Source organism: Tenrec ecaudatus, chromosome 15 (genome assembly GCF_050624435.1).
Source record: "Tenrec ecaudatus isolate mTenEca1 chromosome 15, mTenEca1.hap1, whole genome shotgun sequence".
NCBI classification, from domain to species: Eukaryota; Metazoa; Chordata; class Mammalia; order Afrosoricida; family Tenrecidae; genus Tenrec; species Tenrec ecaudatus.
The window spans coordinates 100,045,466-100,066,145 of NC_134544.1; the positions used below are offsets into that span (position 1 = coordinate 100,045,466).

Consider the following 20,680-nt stretch of genomic DNA (forward strand, 5'->3'; position numbering starts at 1 on the left):
AGGATGGCACAGGAGAGTGCAGTGCTTTGTTCTGTTGTGTGCTCGGTCCCTGTCGGGTAAGACTGACTCAATGACAGCTAACATGACAACAGCCTCAGAAGCCACGAGTAAACACTAAACACAAGCGTTATTTCAATAAAAAAAAATACCTACCCCTCATTTTATCGTTTTTTGGAGGTGAGCTGGAGGGAATTCTGTAAGGTCCACACAGCATGCCATATGGCAGAGTACTCTCACGAATGTGGACTCTAGTATAAGAGAAACGTCCAGTCACTCAATTGTGCGTGGCTTTTTGTCTTTCAAGGAAGTGAAAATCATCTAGTTCTTTACACTGAGAGCTCAGCTGTAAGATCACAGAGGATCCAACAGAGCAAGGCATTGATGACAGTTGAGTGGGTTTCAGCCTACTTTGAAGGTCTATAATCAATTGAATGAAAATAAAATTTCATGAGATGGGATGAATAAATACCTTTTTACTGTTTTGTTGTTTAAATTCAAGTTATTGGGTGCAAACATAACAATAGGGGCCCCAAGGAGGCTGCAGCTAAGGCTCAGAGGAAACACAGCAAGAAATGCCAGTGCAGCAGCAAGGAGACCTACTCCGTGTATGTGTACAAGGTGCTCAAGTAGGTCCACCTGGACTCCAGCATCTCGTCCAGGGCCATGGGCATCGTGAACTTGCTGCTCACCAACCCACTGGAGCGCATCACCTGCCAGGCATCTCAACTGGCACATTCCAAACAGCACTCCATCATCATCACTGCCCAGCACATCCAGGGGGTCGTGCACCGACTGCTGCCTGGCCAACTGGCCAAGAATGTAGTGGCCAAAGGCCACCAGCTCCAAATAAACTGTCCTTCAGCCACATAGTACTCAAAACCCACTTCTGTTTTTATGCCAAAGAAAGAGGTCGAAAATTTTGGTACTACCTAGTTTGGGGTGTGTTTGGTTGGTTGGTTGTTTGATTCTTTCGCACAGTTTATTTAGTTAGTTTTTGTGATGGAGATCTTTTCTTTTTGAACACATTTTGGGGCACTTGATTCACATATTCCACAATTGAACAGTTCAAACTAAAATTGTACAATCATTAGAATAATTTCATACCATTGTCTTCTTTCCCACCACGATTAAATCGCCTTTCAAATGACCTGTGTAGTCACCTTCTGTTCTAGTGCTCAGTTCCCTCCTTCCCTCATTCTTTACTCCCCAAATCCCCTCCTCCTCCCCAACTCAGCAACCCCATCCCCACCCCACAGCTGACATGCCTATAAGCCCTCCCATCATTTCTTATCTGTAGGCATCCACTCCTTCGGTGCTCCACCAACTGATAAACCCAACAGAAACTAACGAAAAGAAAGTGTGGGAAGGATAAAACCATAGTAATGTACCGACAAAAATACAACCAGTAAAAAATAGGGCCACCCTCAACATCTGAAAAGCCAGGGAAGACGTCTTTGTCATAACAGATCTTGCACCTAGAACAGACTCTGGTCGGGTCCAGAGGGAGGTCACAGAAGCAAGACCCCGGGGCTCACCTCTGAGATGAAGAGGTGCCAGGAATCTCAGGGAGGAGGCGGCGCGGTGTGGAAAGGAAACAAAGCGACGAATCTGGGAACCCCGAAACCCAAAATCCCAGACTCGGATTTTCTCCTTTCTCCAACAGGGATTCCCACCATGAACCCCAAGCAACCCAAAAGCTGACAAATAGGACCGGCTTCAGGGACACCGCCCACCTCTGCCCATGAGCGGGGCGCAGGCAGCGGTTGGGGGGAGGAGACAAAGGGTCCTCGCAGACCGCTATGTGCAGCGGGGTCACCCTAAAATGGCCTACGCCCACACGCACGTCCCCGGAACCCCCTACCTGGGAGGGCTGGCAACAGGGTGCTCAGGCCGTGGGCGCTTCTCGGCACCGCGTGCAGCATCCACGTCAGCAGAATCTGCGATGTGAGCGGCAGTCCCGGCTAGGACACCGCCACTTCCGGCCCTGTCTGGGCGTGACCCGGGGTGGGAGGAGCTTGCGGGGTCAGGGAGGAGTAGGGTCTCCGCCTTCACTTCCTCTCAAGGCAGCTCTTGTCCCGCCCATTTCTACCGCTGCACAAACCCCAGTGCCTGGCGAGGGGTGGGCGGGGCCTGGAGCGGCGCGGCGCCCAGGTGAGAAGGTCCAGCGTAAATGGGCTCAACGCAGCACCCAGGGGGCGGAAACGATAGAGATCTACATTTGTTTTATGAAAAGTAAAATTAACCAAATATGTAGAAATTATCAACTAATTGAATTAATACCACATGCAAGTAAAATTTTGCAGAAGATAATTTAATAATGATTGCAGCAGTACATCAACAAGGAGCCTCCAGAAATGCAGTGTGGATTCACAAGAGAATGTGAAACAAGATATCATTGCTGACATCAGGTGGGTCTTGACTGAAAGCTACCAGTTTTACTTGTGTTTTATTGACTATGCAAAAGCATTTGACTGTGTGGGTCTCTGACAGGTATACTTATGTCACTTAAATCTGTCATAAATTTATGACAGATTTATGTCAACTTGAAGGTGTATGAAAGTGTAGTGGTGGAATACAACCCGTCGATCAGGTCACAGCCTGGTGATGCCTCCTGGGGTGTGTGCCCTTCTAATAATTAGAGAAACTTGGAACGTCCCTCTCTCTGCCACTCCATCTTCCTGCCAGATAGAACTCTGCCCCCCCCACACACACAGGGTGGCCCCACGTGGGCTGCTCAGCCTGAGAGCTATTTGTTTGATAACGTGCTATCATGCCTTAGATCATTCACCTCCATGTCTTTTTATTCCTATCCTTAGTAATTAACATATCTAAAGTGCACAACTATATGTATATAGTTCAATAAATTTTAGCTCTGTATACACATAAGTTTTCTATTGTTATGAAGAGTTACAGTTTTGGAAATTCACAGGGACAGTTCAACCTTGTCCCATAGGGTCACTATGAGACAAAACTGACTTGATGACAGTAATTCTTTTTTGTACACATGTATGTATCATACAGTTCAGTACACCAAGTCCCCATGCATGTTTGAGCACTCTCCACAACCCCTCCCCATATTGATTATCTTCATCTGATAATGGTGTTATTCTGGGTTGCCTAGAGAAACAAATTCAGAGACTCATGTGTATAAGAGCTTTATGTACTATAGAATTTGTATATTAAGAAAATATTCCAGCCCCATGCAAATGAAGGCCATAAGTCCGATATTAGCCCGTATGTCCAGTAGCAGACTGTAAATTCCTCTTTAGACTCATGCAGAGCATGGAATGATGCTGAGTGCAAGAAGATTACAGGCCAGTGGGTTGAAAGTCTCCGAGATCCATGTCAGTGGAAGCATCTCAACGCTGGCACATGGCTCCTCCAGCTCCCGGACTCTACAGTAGGTCCATATGTCCTGTCAGTAGGAAAGTCTAGCAGGAATTGGGTGTGTGCCCCACTTCCAGTGAGCTATTTATCTCTAGCTCCTCCAAATGAGGTCATCAAGCTGCGACCCTGCACTCTTAAGAGTCTCAATTTGACAACAGATTAGGTAACTACCACACGCTTTAATCAAGCTCAAGGTGGAGTTACCTCACCTTACCACCTGTGGCAATGACAAGGTCACAGTCCATGTATGGATGATCTATACAAGCATCCCCAGCTGGCCACACCATAGTACCCCTTTTACCTTGTGAACAGAAGACAAAACAGTAACAAAGCTAGAAAAACTAACCCAGCAAGTTGAAACATGAGTGCTAGTTCTTCAAACACCTGTGAGTAGAGCTCAGGGTGAGCTCAACACAAACATCTCATTCAGAAGGGGCAGGTCTACAGGGTGCACAGGATGGTTGAAACATAGGAACCAACCCAGTCGAAGTAGCAGAGGGCAAGATCGTTATTGATAGTTCACTGAACTTGGAGTTATTCCCAGAAAGCAAGTATTAACATAGATTTATTTCGTATTTATTTCTGGAGTTTTCTTAACTTTTAATCAATAAGCTTTCATTACAACTTTATTAAGACATCATGCTTCCACCAGTAGACTGTTGTTAGCTTTCATTGAACGGGTTGCGAATCACAGAGCCTCTACGTACAATAGAATGAAACAGTGCCTTGTCCTGCACCATCCTCATAGTCTTTACAGTGTCTGATACCATTGTTATAATCACAGGGTTCGTCCACCTTGGTGACCCTGTACTTCAACATCTATGAGGTCCTTTTCCCAAGAATAGTCCCTCCTGATATTGTGTCCAAAGTCTGTGTGAAAGAACCTTGTCTCTTAACTCCCAATGAGAATTCTGGATGTCCTGCTTCTGCAACAAGTCTTTTTGAAGATATTATTATTTATTTTAAGAGGGACACCACTAACTTCCCTTTCAATCTCTCCATTCAGGAACATTATTACTTAACATGTTCATTGTTTTTTATCCATCTTAACATACAGTGTGGTGGCACTTTTTAAGACATCAGAGAAGACCACATTTTATTTAGTCTGTTAATCTAGAGACCACAAATCTGGGATGATTTCCACATTCAGCCCCTTCAAACGCCTTGTGAATAATTGCCAGCCTGCCTTTAGGAACACAAGTAAGGGATGATTCTGGTAGTATATATATTGAGCTTGTATTCAGTTAGTTTAACTAGTAAAATTCGGAATCATGAAAGATCATCATGTGCTTCAATATTCCCAATATTTATTCAATTCATGCTTGTCTCATTCATATGCAATCCTTGTATGAATATTCTCTGTGAGGCCTTTGTATGAATTTGTGTAAGTATGTTTTGCAGGATAGAAGTATCAATGGATGTTGGTTTCAGTATATTGTGTTTGTTAGTCCAGGTAGATTAGAGAAACAAATTCATAGACACACATATGTGTATAAGAAAAAAGTTTTATATACAAAAGCAATTGGGTATTAAAGAAACATTCCAGCCCAGCCCAGATCAAGTCCATACACCCAATATTGACCCAGATGTCCAATACTAGTCCATAAATTTTTCATTACACTCATGCAGCCTAGCAATAATGCTGAATACAGGAAGATCACAAGCCAGTGGGTGGAAAGTCCAATGGATCCAGTGGCGGTAGAAGCACCTCGGTGCTGGCAAGGGTCTCTACATGGCTCCTACATCTCCCAGGCCTCTGGCTCCATCAGCCTCTCTCCAAGGGGCTTGTCAAAAGTGAAGTCTAGCAGGAAGTGTGTGTGTTCCACCCCCAGTGAGCTATTTATCTCTTTAGTGCCTCCAAATGAGGTCATGAAGCTGCCACCTGATTGACAGGCTAACCTCCACCCCTTCACTCTTAAGTCTAAAATTGACAACAGATTATGTAACTACCACATTGAGTGTACTGTTTTGGGGTTAGGTCTGTTTATTCATTTCCAACTCATAACAACCCTGTATGCAAAAGAACAAAATAATGTACAATATTGAGCCATCCTCAATATAATTCCTAAATTTGAGCCCATTATTGAAGCTACTGTGTCAGTTCATCTCCTCATTGGCCTTACTCTATTTGACTGTCCTGTACTTTGCCAAGGATGATACCCTTTTCCAAGTACTGGTCTCTCTTGATATCATGTTAAAAAAAATGTGAGAGGAAGTACCATCATCCTTGTTTCTAAGGAATATTCTGGATGTACTATTCCAAGAAAGATTTGCTTGTTCCTTTGGCCAAACCAAAACCACTAGCATTAAGTCAGTGCTGACTCATAGCGACTGCCCTGTGCGTTTCCAGGACTGTAAAGGTTTACGGGAGTAGAAAGCCCAGTCTTTCTCCTGAAGAGCGTCTGCTGCTGGTGGTTCATCAGTTAACCTTTACTCTGCGATCCACATGGTTGGTTCCTTTGACAGTCCGTGGTAATTCCAATATTCCTCAATAGCACCACAATTCACATACAATGATTCTTTACTATTCTTTACTCAATGCTCAACTTTCACAAGCACATGAAGCAATTGAAAATACCATCACTTGAGTTAAACTTGGTATGAAGACATATGGCGGTACTTTTGATTTAAGTAAAGACATGGTTACCCAATTTAGCAATATTTTTGGTCATTTGTATGTTGTCTGGCCACACTAGAACATTCCATTGTTTAAATATAGACTAATGTAGGTGTCATGAATCAGAAGAGATATGGCCCTGGTTTGTGGTGAATATTTTCATTTCTTATCTATTTACATAGCCATTTATCCTCCTTTCTGTTTGGCTGTTTGTTTCTCTCTCTATTGATGTCTCTACCTATCACTGGGAGTAAAAATTTCCTCGATCTGAGGCTGCATATACCTCCCAGAACAGGCTACACTCTTGTGTGGATTAAGAGAACGGGGCAGTGGATAAAGAGAAGACTTCAGAAAAACTCTGGATTATCCTAACGGCACTGCCAGCAGCATTCTTTGAGTGGGAGGAGCACACCCAGGGGCCTCACTTCATCCTGTCCACCTTGATGCACAAATGCACCTCCAACATGCAAATTCCTCTTTGGCAGCCAGATGAAGCCACAGCACACATATGCTTAACAATGCGCAGTCCTCGTCAGCCCGGAGAGCAGTTTTTGGGTGGCATGAATCTTATCCACAAGAACATGAAGCATGTGCGGACTTTCCTCGTTCTAGTGGCAACTCTGGGAGGTGAGTGCTTCTGGGATTCCAACATCAAGTCTCTGGATGCAGCATCTGAGCACATGACTCGCTGTGTTTCTCTTTATCCCCAGGTGTCCTGGCCCAGGTGCAGCTACAAGAGTCAGGCTCTGGACTGGTGAAGCCCTCACAGACCTGGCCTCTCACCTGTGCTGTCTCTGGATTCTTTTTAACTGGCTATTATGTGCACTGGATTCACCAGGCTCCAGGATAGGGCCTGGGGTGGGGCAGGGTATTAGCTTATGATGGGAAAACATACTATATATAATCCGTCTCTCCAGTCAAGAGTCAGCATCACCAAGAACACCTCCAAGAGCCAAGTTTATTTAAAACTGAGCTCTGTGAATCCCGAGAACACAGTCATGTATTACTGTGCTAGAGACACAGTGATGGGAAGTCAGTGTGAGCCCAGACACAAACGTCCCTGCATCAGGCCATGGTTCCAGGCCACGCAAGAGAGAGGAGTCAGGGATGCTTTCCGCTCAGAAGCTGCAGTTTCCCCCACGTTTTCAGCACATCTCTAGGGATTATCATGTATACACTCTGTGGAATCTTCATGCATCTGAATGTGTCTTCTTTTCATTGGAATGGGCTTTGTCTGTCTTTGACCATATATACAACAGAGTTCAGTTATATGTCTTGATATGTCTGCAATTGACTGTACTAACTAGTATTTGTTGTCAACGCCAGAGACATTCCAAAACACCAAACACCACCAGAGTCTATGCCAACTTACAGTGATGCTATTGTGAGTTTCCGAGACTATAACTGTTTACAGGAGTAAAAAGCCATGGGACGTCTGGTTGTTTTAAACTGTGTACGTGCAGATCTCAGCCCAAAGCATAACTACTTTACACAAGAGGGATCCTTAAAGAAACTTTAATGCAGGAAAAATCTCTCTTGTGAGTCCCAAATTTTCTCTAAGCAATCAGATGTATTCATTCATACATGCTCACACATGTATATTTATGCAATAATTTTAACTTACAGTGACCTGGATAATATTGTATGTGTTGATAGTCTTGGGTACGCTTGAATTGGCTTCAACTCACAGAGATCCCATGTGCAACACGATGAAATGCTGCCCGGACGGGCACTATGCGCACAATCATTCCTCTGTTTGGACTGATAACTGCAGCCATTGTGATATTCATCTCATTGATAGTCTCTCTCGTTTTCATTGACATTTTACTTCACCAAGCACAAGACCATTCTCCGGGGACTAGTTCCTCCTGAGGACATGACCAAATACGTGCAATGAAGTCTTGCTCGAATGCTTCCAAGAAATATTCAAGATGTTGGACAACAGAAAAGTGGATAAAGGGAGATGTCAGACAGTGTAAAATATAACAAAATAATCTACAAATTATCCAGGGTTCATGACGGAGGGCGGGAGCAGGAATGGAGGGAAAAAATGAGCTGATACCAAGGACTCAAGTAGAAAGCAATGATCAAGACAGTGTGTTCTGTTACAAATTTCCTGTTGTTAGGTGTGTTTCCCCACATAAAACATCTACCCTTTCCCCCGGCATTGTTATCCGACCTGAGAAGAACCTTGTGTTTTGATTTGTTGTTGTTTTGTTTTTGATGCTGTTAAATGCCAGAGTGCATTCCAATTCTACCTGAGTCAATGGACAACAGAACTAAAGAATGCCTAGTTCAGCACCACAATCACAGTGACTCTTTTTGAGCCCATCGTTACAGCCACCGTGTCCATCCAGCTCATGATGTAGCTTCTTCTTCACTGATCCCCTACTTTATCATGGAGGATGTCTTTCTCAAGGGACTGGGAGGGATCATGATAATGTTGCACGAAACAAAGTCTCACTCTCCTTGATTCTAAGGAACTCTCTGGCTGTATTTCACTCGAAACAGATGTTTCTTTTATTGAAAGCCTGTCCACGGTACTTTCATCGTTCTTTTCAACACCATAAGTCAAAGGTCATCATTTTTATGGCCTTCCTTATTCATATAATAATATTTAAAATTATAACTTGGTTTCTAAAAGGGACATTTAAGAAGTCCTATAATATGAGCCTGTTGGTGCAGAGATATAAAGGGCTATGGTGGTGCTGTGGGATAAGATTTGTTTGCTCACTACAAGGTCAGTAATTCAAACCAGCCAACAGTTCCCCGAGTAAAATGACATTGTTTATTGCTGTAAATAATTACACTCAGAGAAAGCCTAACGAGTACTTCTTAGTCCTCTAAGGTTCCCATGAGGCAGAAGAGATGCAATCACAGTGGTTTGGTTTTGGAGAAAGAGCTTGTTCGTTTCCTAGCTCGGCTGCTTGCTATATTGGTTTTCCCTCAATGCAGAAGAATGTCTGGGGTGTTCATATCACTCAGACCTCAGAAAGAATGAATTAATGCATACATTAGTGGATGCATATGTTCAAATCAAACAATAATTTGATTTGCACTGGAACTCATAATTTTCTAATTGTAAATGTTGGAATCTAAGGAGCCTACTAATTCAAGGCATGCCTGTGGGTCACATCACTCCCATCTCTGTCACCCAACTTGTTTCAATAACCAGCTCTGGAGACACTTTCTGGTGGAGCTGTGGTGCCTGCGCATTAGCATACTGTTCATAGTCCCTCACTCATATCACAGCCAGGAACACTCATAGGCAAATGCCTATTGTGGTTTGTTACTTAAATGAGGCCACCACCTTCACCACCCTGCAATCAGGGGATCCCAGAGACTTCTCAGTCAGAGCCTTTGATACAGAAATGTCTACCTCCTTTCTACTCTTCCTGATGTAGCTGGGTCTCCCATCAGGTCAGTGACCGGTAGATGCAGTGGCCACAGCAGATTCAAAGACCCATGGATCCTTTAATGCTTGTTGTGACCTTGCTTATCCTGGGTCTATTTGATTTCTGTTTTTAAACTTGATAATTTCCATGTCCTTAAAGATGGATGCTGGAATCTTGTTCAGAATTGCATTATCATTACACATCGCTTAGAGCAGTGGTTCTCAACCTGCCTAATGCCGCAAACCTTTAACACAGTTCAACTTGTTTTAGTTACTAGTTCATAACTGTAATTTTACTACTGTTATGAATCATGAGATCCCTGTGAAAGGGTTGTTCGACCCCCAAAAGGGTTGTGACTCACAAGTTGAGAACCACTGTTGAAGACCACATTAACCGAAATAATTTTATTTCATAATTTTAATTTAAATCAGTAACTTTTAATATAATTTTCAATTTATCTCGTGACTTTCAGGAAACACTCAGGGATCATGTTGGGTGGAATCTCAGTCCAAAGGAGAGATTCAGGTTCTAGATCAAGGTCCTGGCCCTCAGCCTGTATGCATTCCTAGATTACAGCCAGGACAGCATGCCAGACTTAAGACAAAGCCATCTTGGGAGAAAAGGCTCCATTCATCTGTAGAGATTTTCAATCAGGCACTAGATAAGATCAGAAAAACCAAACAATAACATAGTAGTTAGAATTTTATCCTGTAAACTTTTATTCTTGTTTGCCAATTAACAGAACACAACTGCATCCAATTGGATTGTATTATCCTTGGAATCATATTTTCTGCCATCATTTCCACATTTCAGAATATTGGGAGGTTTAGTGCACCTTGAGGATGACTGACCAAATCTAACTCCAAGCAGCATTTATGACTGTTCTATGCAGGTTCACAGGGAATCAGAACTGACTGCAGGACCCCTAACAATTACAAAGGATCATCAAAACATTATTTGCTATGTTTGAGATTAGTATTGCAGTCACTGTATCAATGCACCTCCTTGAGGGCTTGAGAGAAGGAAATGTCTCCTCCATGGTCATTTCAGTCAACACATCCTATCTTCAGATTATCAGACTGTAGTCTGAGGACACTGTCACCTATGACTATGCAAGAAACAATGAAAACTCACATCCTGAAAATGCCAGACACCCAGGACAAAGTGAATGACTTTGACAATTCATTTGCTGTCCTTTTTTCCTCTTCTTTCACTTAGTGGTTAAAGCTTTGTGAAAAAAAAGCTTTTATTTCCTGAAAATAGTTTCAGTTTTGGGCTGTTAAATCAGCTCCACAAAATTGGAGGAAACATTCTCTAGGACTCAAATCATACAATTATGCCATAAACAAAATCAAAGTCAATTCTAACACATAGGAACATTGTAGACTCTGGATTGTACATTTTCTTGGAGGTAGACCCTTTAATCATGCTTCCCAGATGCTGGATTTCAGGTGGTCAATGCCCTACCCACCGTGAACCCAGGGTTTCTATATGCTCATAACAATTTAACAAAACAAAACCAATCTAGAACTGTTTTGGATTCCATGGAGGTGATTCTGATTCACTGTGTCCCGTTGTGCACAGAGTAGAATTGCATTCCCATTTGAAAGGCTAAGACCTTTGAGAACGAACTCACTATACCTTTTGATAGCCAGGCACCATAAGCTTTCTTCAAATTTGCTTATGCACCTGCTTTGTCTTCAGCTATTGTGTCAGGAAGGCGAGCATCATGGAATGCCAGTTTAATAGAAGAAAGTATTCTTTCATTGAGGGAGTGCTTGAGTGGAGGCCCAATGTCTATCTGGTACCTTAATACTAAACCTATCCATATATGTACACAGATCTATCTCCACATACTCATACATATATTTACATACATACATGCCTTTATTTAGACCTCTCCATATGCCATTTACCTCCTAGCTCCTTCCTCTATTTCCTTTTGTTTTCCTCTTATTCAACGATCATATTCAGCCTTCATTTTGGCTTCAGTAATTCTTCTCTGTTACAGTACCCTTGGTCATGCCCTACCAGGCCTCCTACACCCTCTTCACCACCGATTTGGATCACTTGTTCCCTTCTCCCTGAGTTTGTTAACACCACTTTCTTTCCCCCAACCTCCCCCTCTCCCATGTCCCCCTGGAACTGTCACTCCCATTTGCTCCTCCAAACCAAAAAAATCTTGTCATTGTGAATGAGGGGGAGTGCAGAATGGGGACCCATAGCCCACTTGTAGGCAATTGGACATCCATCCCCTTAGAGAAGGGTCGCGGGGAGATCAGCCAGTCATGGTGCAGTGTAGTAAAAATGAAACATACAACTTTCCTCTAGTTCCTAAATGCTTCCTCCCCACCCACTATCATGACCACTATTCTACCTTACAAATCTGGCTAGACCAAAAGATATACACTGGTACAGGTAGGAACTGGAAACACAGGGAATCCAGGGTGGAAGATTCCTTCAGGACCAGTGGTAAGAGCGGCAATACCAGGAGGGTGGAGGGTGGCAGGGGTGAGGGTGGGAATGGGGATCGATTACAAGGATCTACATATAACCTCCTCCCTGGGGCAGGGACAACAGAAAAGTGGGTGGAGACATGGGACTGTGTAATAAATGACAAAATAATAATTTATAAATTGTCAAGGGTTCATGAGGAAGGGGCAGTGCAGAGTGAGGGGTAAAATGAGGAACTGATGCCAGGGGCTTAAGTGAAGAGCAAATGCTTTGAGAATGATGAGGGAAATGAATGTACAAATGTGCCTTACATAATTGATGTAAAGAACTTCTCTTAAGCTTGACTCATGCCCCATTTTAGAATTTTTAAAATGCTGTTCTGGCCTCTTTCATCACTAAAGTATGTAACCTCTTTGTCTACCACACCCAGTTTTGCGCCATCGCAATGTTTTATTATTCAAATGTCAATATCCTCCTGTTCTCAGAATGTGCACATTTTCCATACCCCATTCCACCCTGCCTCACAAAGTTAAAAAGATTACGCTTATCTTAGCTTCTGTAAACTGCTTGCTGAAAGGAATGTGGAATCCCCCAACCTTCCCTACATACACACTGAAAGCTTTATAATAGCTTCAACCACTCCTAATTGCCAAACCAACAGCGGTTTTTGCCCTTATAAACTCACCTGAATATAATTTTCAGCTTTGAGTAATTTAGCCGAGATTTGAATCCTCCCAAAGGCCACCAGCTATAATAAAGACTCCCAATTTGGACATAAATAAAAATTGCATTACTAATGCACATTAGAAGACTACATGAGAAAAGTAAAATGAGAGCCCGTGGACAGGGAAATTTTTTTTTTTAATCAATGGCACATCAGCCAAAGGGACAATTACAAATACATACAGAACTCTATATCTCAATAAGAAAATAACAAGAAACCAAATAAAAAAATGGGGAAAAGATATGAAAAAAATTGAAGTACAAATGATTAATAATGATAAGCAAATGAAGTTCACATGATTAACTTCACCAAAAATGAAATACAGATGGTTAACAAACATATAAAAAATGCTCATGCTCACTAGCCTTCAGATGCAAATTCAAACCACAATGAGATAGTACTTAACCCCTGCAATGCAAGCCCAAAACAAAGAAGCAAAACAACAAATGCTGGAGAGGATATGGAGGGATTGGGATTCATATATACTGGCGGTGGACTTAGAGATACATACAGCCACTGTGGAAATCAATGTGGCACTACTTAAAATAACCAAAGCTTGAAGTCCCATTTGATCCAACAATACCACAATTAGACACCATGGAATTCATACACAAAGCAATATATTTTTTAAAACAACATACTAAAACAGAGGTAAAGCGCAGTTGAAAATAAGAGGAATGTTTAAAACTGCAAGATTTAAAATGGGTGAAAAAGGTTCTCAAAAGATAAAGGGTCATATTTTAACTTAACTGCATCTGAATAATCCACCTTCCAAAGAATTCTGCATGGGAGCAAGGCCATTCACATTCCTGTTCTATGGTCACAGTATTTCTCCAGTTAATGTAGTTAATATGGGTCAAAGGAATGATCAAATGTAAAATGAAATATTGGTCTTGGTATCAAGGTACATATGCACACAGGATGAGTCTATCAGGCTTTCCCAGTAGCTGTATTCATGATTTCCTGCAGGATTTACATTGCAGTCATACACTGTGACAGACATTTTGTTCAGCCCTTCTGTCCAATCACTGCGTCAGTTTATCCTATGAGCTTTGGGGAACATCAAAGAAAATATAATTGGATACTGCAGTAACTGCCAATCACTAAATGCATACGCACTGCCACATGCCCTGTATTCATATGGTTTCTCTGCTGTACAAATCCTCTACTGTCACATGACTCCTTTCGGGCTAAAGGCCAGCCAATCAGAACTACATTCGTTAAAATCCCAATGTAGTCTAGTGACACACGGAGAGAAACCAAAGAGGGTATTTGCAAAGTCACTATATTGCCAGAGCTTTCCTTCTTATTGAGATCACTGGTATGAGATGTCACATGACTTCCTGTAGTTTCCTATCTTGAGTGAATTTTGTATGTTTTCAGTTTTGTGTGTTTCTGTGAAGAAAACTTAGAAGCACAGGTAAAAGTTTTACCCACATTCAATGCAGTTTCATGGTAACTATCCTACCTGAAATCATTGATGAGACATAAGTGTTTAAATTTTTTTAATGTTTTTTTTATGATTTAAAACTTAACAGAGTAAATTGGTTTTCTATTCAACAGTTCATACATTGATTGCAGTCCCCAAGATACACCAGCTTTCTTCCCACTTCTGCCCACTCCCTGTGTTTTTATACTATTCATCCTTCTGTCATGTTTCTTCTAGCTTTTATAAGTTTTTAGCCATAAGCAAATGCTGTTCCTTTGATTTTGTATGGTTGATTTTCCAGGGAGTGTATGTTATTCTTCCCCTCCAAGTCTATATATAGTTGGGCTGAAAGCTGAGTCAGAGGAGTGAGTACAGGTCCAACAGTGAAACATCGCTAAAGGCCACAATCTGTAGATTCCAAGTTTCCAGCAGACCAGTAAGCCTGATCTATTTTATGGTTTTGGTTTGTTCCACTTTCTTCCCCACTCGACACAGGACTCTCTTTTGTGACCCTTTTCAGAGTAATTAGCACTGGAAGCCGAGCACCATCTAGTTCTTCTGGTCTCACGGTTGTGGAGTCTGAGGTTCACTGTGTTCCATTCATCCTTTGGAATAATTGTCCCCATACATCTTCTATTCTCTTTATTCTTATTTTATGGTACTTCTGTGCTGTCTCTGGTGGCTAACAAAGAGCATGCAGGTAGGGCAGGTACAAGTGTCATCTGGGTGGCACTCTACTGCGTGATATAGCTGTGGATACAGAAACACTAGGTTCTGTTCTCTTTCGGGTACTGAAAACTGGAAGAGCAATGAGGTACCTATGCACTCTGTGGAAGTCTGGAGGGTCTTCTCCCCACAAGGGTGGTCATGCCAATAGAGGGACAGCAATGCAGAACATGGATCCCCATATGGTCACAATTGTCTGTTCCCACGCTTGGCCCAGGCCAAACTCTAGCACCTCATCCTCTCTTTTGAAAGCTTTGTTACACTAACTCCAATGAAAGGTTTTCTTCTTGGAAACTGTCTAATGTTTAAGGAAACCTGACTTCCACATATAAGATTTTTTACATTTAACTCATGCAAAGAGCTTCTTTTCTTTGTGAAATCTCTGGTGTACTGTAAGGCATCACGTCTGGCTGAAAGCTTTACCACACTCAACACCTATTAAGGTTTTTCTCCACAAAGAATTCATAGATGAGTTATGAGATGTGCTTTCTGAATGAAGCCTTTGACACATTCACTACAAACAGGGTTTCTCTCTCTGCATGGTGAGTTTTCTGATGAACGATGAGCTTATTCTTCCTGAAAAAGGCTTCCCACATTCACCACATACATGGGGTTTAGCTTCTGTGTGAAGTTTCTGATATGCTATAAGCTATGTTTTCTGGCTGAAAGCTTTACCACACTCACCACATACATAGCGGTTTTCTCCTGTGAATTTGTAGCTGAGTTTTGAGATTTCCTTCCTGAAGGAAGCTTTTGCCACATTCACTACACACATGGGGTTTCTCTCCAGTATGAGTTCCCTGATGAACACTGAGGTCCTTCTATCTGATAAAACCTTTTCCACATTCACCACATATGTACAGTTTCTATCGAGTATGAGTCTGCTGGTGAACAGTGAGAGAAATCATCCAGGTAAAAGCCTTTCCACATTCACCACACACATAGGGTTTCTCTAGTATGAGTTCACTGATGAACCGTGAGAGCAGTCTTCCTGATATAGCCTTTGCAATAGTCACCACATACATAGGGGTTCTCTTCAGTATGAAATCGTAGATGAGTTTTGAGGTGTGTTTTCTGGTTGAAACCTTTGCCACATTCACCACACACATAGGGTTTCTCTCCAGTATGAATTCGCTGATGAACAGTGAGAGAAGTCATCCAGGTAAAGGCTTTTCCACATTCACCACATATATGGGGTTTCTCTCTTGTATGAGTTAGTAGATGAGTTTTGAGATATGTTTTCCGAGTGAAGCCTTTTCCACATTCATCACACACATGGGGTTTCTCTCCAGTATGAGTTACTTGATGAGTTTTGAGCTGTTTTTTGAGAATGAAGCCTTTTCCACATTCATCACATACATGGGGTTTCTCGCCAGTGTGAATTCATAGATGAGTTTTGAGATGTGTTTTCCAGTTGAAACCTTTGCCACATTCACCACATACATGGGGTTTCTCTCCAGTATGAGTTCACTGATGAACAGTGAGGTTTTTCTTCCCGATAAAAGCTTTTCCACATTCACCACATACATGGGGTTTCTCTCCTGTATGAGTTAGTAGATGAGTTTTGAGATTTGTTTTCCGAATGAAGCCTTTTCCACATTCACCACATACATGGGGTTTCCGCCCAGTATGAGTTCGCTGATGAACAGTGAGAGAAGTCTTCTTGATAAAGCCTTTTCCACATTCACCACACACATGGGGTTTCTCTCCAGTATGAGTTCGCTGATGAACAGTGACCTCAATCTTCTTGAATGTTTGCCCACACTGAGTACATTCATAGGTCTTACCTAGTGTATCAGTGATCCGGTGCTCATAGAACACAGACTCCTCGATAAAGTTTGTCCCACATTTATCACCTGTGTGCGGTTTCTCAATTTCATCAGATTTCTGATGCTGATGGCATTGTGACTTCATGAGCCTAGATTGTTCACACTCAGGGAATTCCTTTTCAGTACAACATTGCTCTTTTTCAACATGGAGAAAAGTTTCCTCATCTTCACTGAGCACAACTGACTTCTGTATTTTATTGCTTCTATTCTGATTTAATTCCAGGATGATTAAATATGATTTTACGATTTTTTCATGTAAGCCAAACATCTCATCATTTTCCTTTGGAGGAAAATTATTTTTGTGCTGAGAAACAATACTTTCCAATGCATTAAATTTATAACACCGTTCTGTTCTGTCTATGCAACTTTCATATTGCGAGTGCTCAAGCAAATGATCATCATCTTTGTGGATTTCTGTAAAGCAAAAGAACATTGACTCTTTTCACCATCTTGATTGACAACAGTTCTCTTAAAATATGCATTGATACAAAGTAGATCTTTATTGACAACCCTTTTATATGAATAAAACACTATGCTTAATGTTTATTGCCCATTGGAGGTAACACAACAGTGCAAACAATCTAAATAGTTAACTTATTGTAGAAATCAGGTTGGCTATGAAAGTGATGAATGGACACAGATTTGGTATTTGCCTAAGAAGGAAGAAATTGAGACCAATAGACCACAGATGTGATAAGGCTTGCCAATTATTCAACTAAATAGACTGATACTGGCTCTTTTTAATTAGATAATCAAGTGGTTTATAAAGCTGAGATTGACAAATTAAAGAAGACTAAAATCATATTCATCATCAAAAAGTATATGGGAAGATCTTCCCTTAAGTGTAATTCTGTCAGCAGATGGTTAATATTCATATGCCTGCAAGTAAGACCAGTTACCAAAAGTGTTATTTAGATTTGTGCACCAACTGTTTAGCAAACAAAGTGTGGGGTCCAGTCCCAGAGTCAAAAGGCTCATAGGAATAGCATGTGCAAGTAAGAAAGATAAAGCAGACAGCAAAAACGGGGTAGAGTGGCTTCATCTCCGATGCTGTAATAAGATAGTAAGGTCATTTACCAGTGAGTTTATATTGCAGCGAGGTGTGCGAGCCTCCAGAAAGCATGGACAACAGAACAGACAGATGTGAATGTGGGAATATGTTGAACTCTTTTAGAACACTTCATGATAAGTATCAGGCTGTGGGAAACAAGATCAAGAAGAGATTGGAGGCAGACCAATTCTTTATTCTCAGAATTAAAGATAGAATTAAAGATTGCAAGGCCAGGTATCTGGTTGGAGGGAAGCATTCACATTTGTAAGTTGGAGAAGAGCCCCAATTACATTCTCCTAATTAAAAATCATCCCCACAATATCCTTTCATTACAGTGCTACCTTAATGATACCTCATACAACACATGACTATTACCATCTGCGAGCAGCTTTAACTATAAGAGCAGATATGTTGTTATTGTTCTCCCTGCTCAGTGGATAGTTACTTCCCTCACTTGCCGTCAGCCTCAGCACTGGTCTTTAGTTGCTCACCCAATCACTTCAGGGACCTTCAGGGTAAAGCCACTGCCTACCTTGTTAAGTAGGTAGGCATCACTGTGAGTAAGGAGTGGGGGCGGGGCTGCATGCCCTGACACTATGAAAATTGGTGAAAGAATACAAAGCCTTTTTATGTCTGCCCTTCAATTATACAACCATCCCTTAAGACCCATCCAGAGGGAATTTAAGAGACAAAGTGATAGTTGATTGCTTGAGTGATAGCAACAAAGGGAACCTGATTGCTTTTAAAGCTAGGCATCTTTTAGCTGAGTAGCAAGAAGTCAGGTCCCTGTAGGAGCTATATTCTAACATCTTACTGGAGAGCAGTTGTGGAGACCACTCTATCTGGAGATTGTGCATTTCAGCTCTAGCTTTATCCTTGGGGCTTGGAGGTTTTCTTCTAACACTAGTACTGGTCTCCCAAGCCATGAAGTCAGGAGTATAGAGGTAAGGTTGCTTACACTTTCATCCAGGTTCTGTTTTCCACGATAACGAAATTGAGGGTGGGAGAGGGAGGGAATACCGGCAGGTGATATCAAGGAATTCAAGAAGAAAATATTTTGAAACCATGGTAGTATCAATACAATTAACTAAATAAATATATATACATTAGAAAATTTTGCATACCTTTTGCAGCCTGACTTTGATCAACCATACATACAATCATGTACACAGATGAATGTAAAATTTGGGAACAATATAAGTAATTGGAAAATGCAGCCTTAGTGACAGAAATGACACACAAGTTTACCGATAAAATTTTGAGACTAATGATGAATTCAAAGCAAATTTTTATTAAACAAAAGAAATGGAAACTATACATATGGATGAACAAACAAAAATCAAATCCACCATATCCATAGAAAGAAATGGTGGAGAAGCTCATTAGTCAAAACACACCCAAGGGTTAACTGTGGAACAGATCATCAATTGCTCAAATCCAAGTAGAAGTTAGGAAAAGTAGCTAGATCACAGAGCTGAGAGACTATGTAAAGAATAAACTTGAGGAATAAAAGACTGCTGACAGATCCAGCGCGCTGGCTTCCCTCACAGTGGTCACCGAGTTCGGGCGCATCGCGGTGGAATTCCTGTGGTGAGGGTCAAACCCCAAGATCGACGAAGGCGCCGCGAGGAAACTCAACGTGAGTAGGGACACCTTCCAGCATATTGTGGAAGGGTTAACATATCTCCTCAATGAGAGCTCGAAGCTCATGACTTCCGAACTGGATTTCCAGGACTCTGTGTTTGTTCTGGGATTCTCTGAAGAACTGAACAGATTGTTGCTTCAGCTTTACCTGGACAACCGAAAGGAGATCTGAACGATTCTGAGCGAATTGGCACCAAGGCTCCCCAGTTACCACAGCCTTGAATGGAGATTAGATGCACAGCTCGCAAGCAGAAGTCTCAGGCAACAGATTAAGTCATCAGTGACGATAAAGCTACACCTCATCAGAATAGAGATCACACCACCAGAGTTCTGCAGACTGTACCAAGTGACCCTGTTCCATTTGGTGCAGCAGCTGGAACAAGCACTGGGAGAGATGAAAACAAAGCACTGTCGGAGGGTTGTCCGAAACATCAAGTAGCACCATCAAGCTGAAGACACGGATCCCTCTGCATCGTCGGGGAATTGGGGATGACAGTAATTACTCTCCAGATTTTTTTTTAATTGTTGATGGTAATACATATCGATTAGATGAGATTTCTTTCTGTGCCAAGATACTGAGGACGTGGTAATGAACTAAAGTTCCTTTCCTGGTGCAAATTGTGTAAGATCCTTGACCAATTAAACTCTGTTTTGTATTTTAAATGTGTAAATAGGATTAAATCAAGTGGAAATGAATCTATACTGTTTATATCTTCTGTATATTTGAATGACTGTCCTGTTTTTGATACTTCTGTTGACTGGTTGATTTTCTTTATTATTTACATCCTCACTGACCAAAATTGAAAATAAATTCTGGGGATTTTTCTATTACTAAAAAAATAAAAAGACTGCTGAAAGAAGACTAATGACTGAGAAGAGATGAGATGTGGGACAACACGAAAGACATCTTACATATGAAAACCAAAAGGCTACTCAAAAGACAGAAGAGAGAGAGCAATATTGAATATACTATGCATTGTTTGAATAACAACAAAAAAAATCTGTTGGAACATACAGAAAAAAATGTTCTTTAGAAGCATCAAAAGTCATCTTTCGGGGTGGGCCTAAGGAAGGCACACTGCACAGTAAGGAATATATAGTAGATATGTGTTTAATGAAGAAACCAACAACTCAGGATGTTAAAATGTCCTTTCCACTTAAAAATTATCGGAGGAACAGAAATGTTTTTAAAATCTTACAAGTAGATACTATGCTCATACTTATGATCACACTTGCTCCAATCCTTTTATCTTTAGTAGTTTGAGTTATTAATTTTTGGATGGTGTGATATGTGTCTGCAGTGAATAAACCGAGCATTCAAAAATGTAAAAAAATAAAATAAAATCTTCCAAGTAGAACAAAATTGGAGGTAGAGAGCTAAAGTATATCCTAAGCTGATAACAATTTTCTTGTTAGAAAGGTGA

The 20,680-nt window shown here is 41.4% G+C and overlaps 1 pseudogene; it reads left to right on the forward strand.

Annotated features, from left to right (window-relative positions):
• Window positions 1–6,522: 6,522 nt before the first annotated feature.
• Window positions 6,523–19,695, forward strand: LOC142427639 (COMM domain-containing protein 2-like; annotated as a pseudogene).
• The last annotated feature ends 985 nt before the right edge of the window (window positions 19,696–20,680 follow it).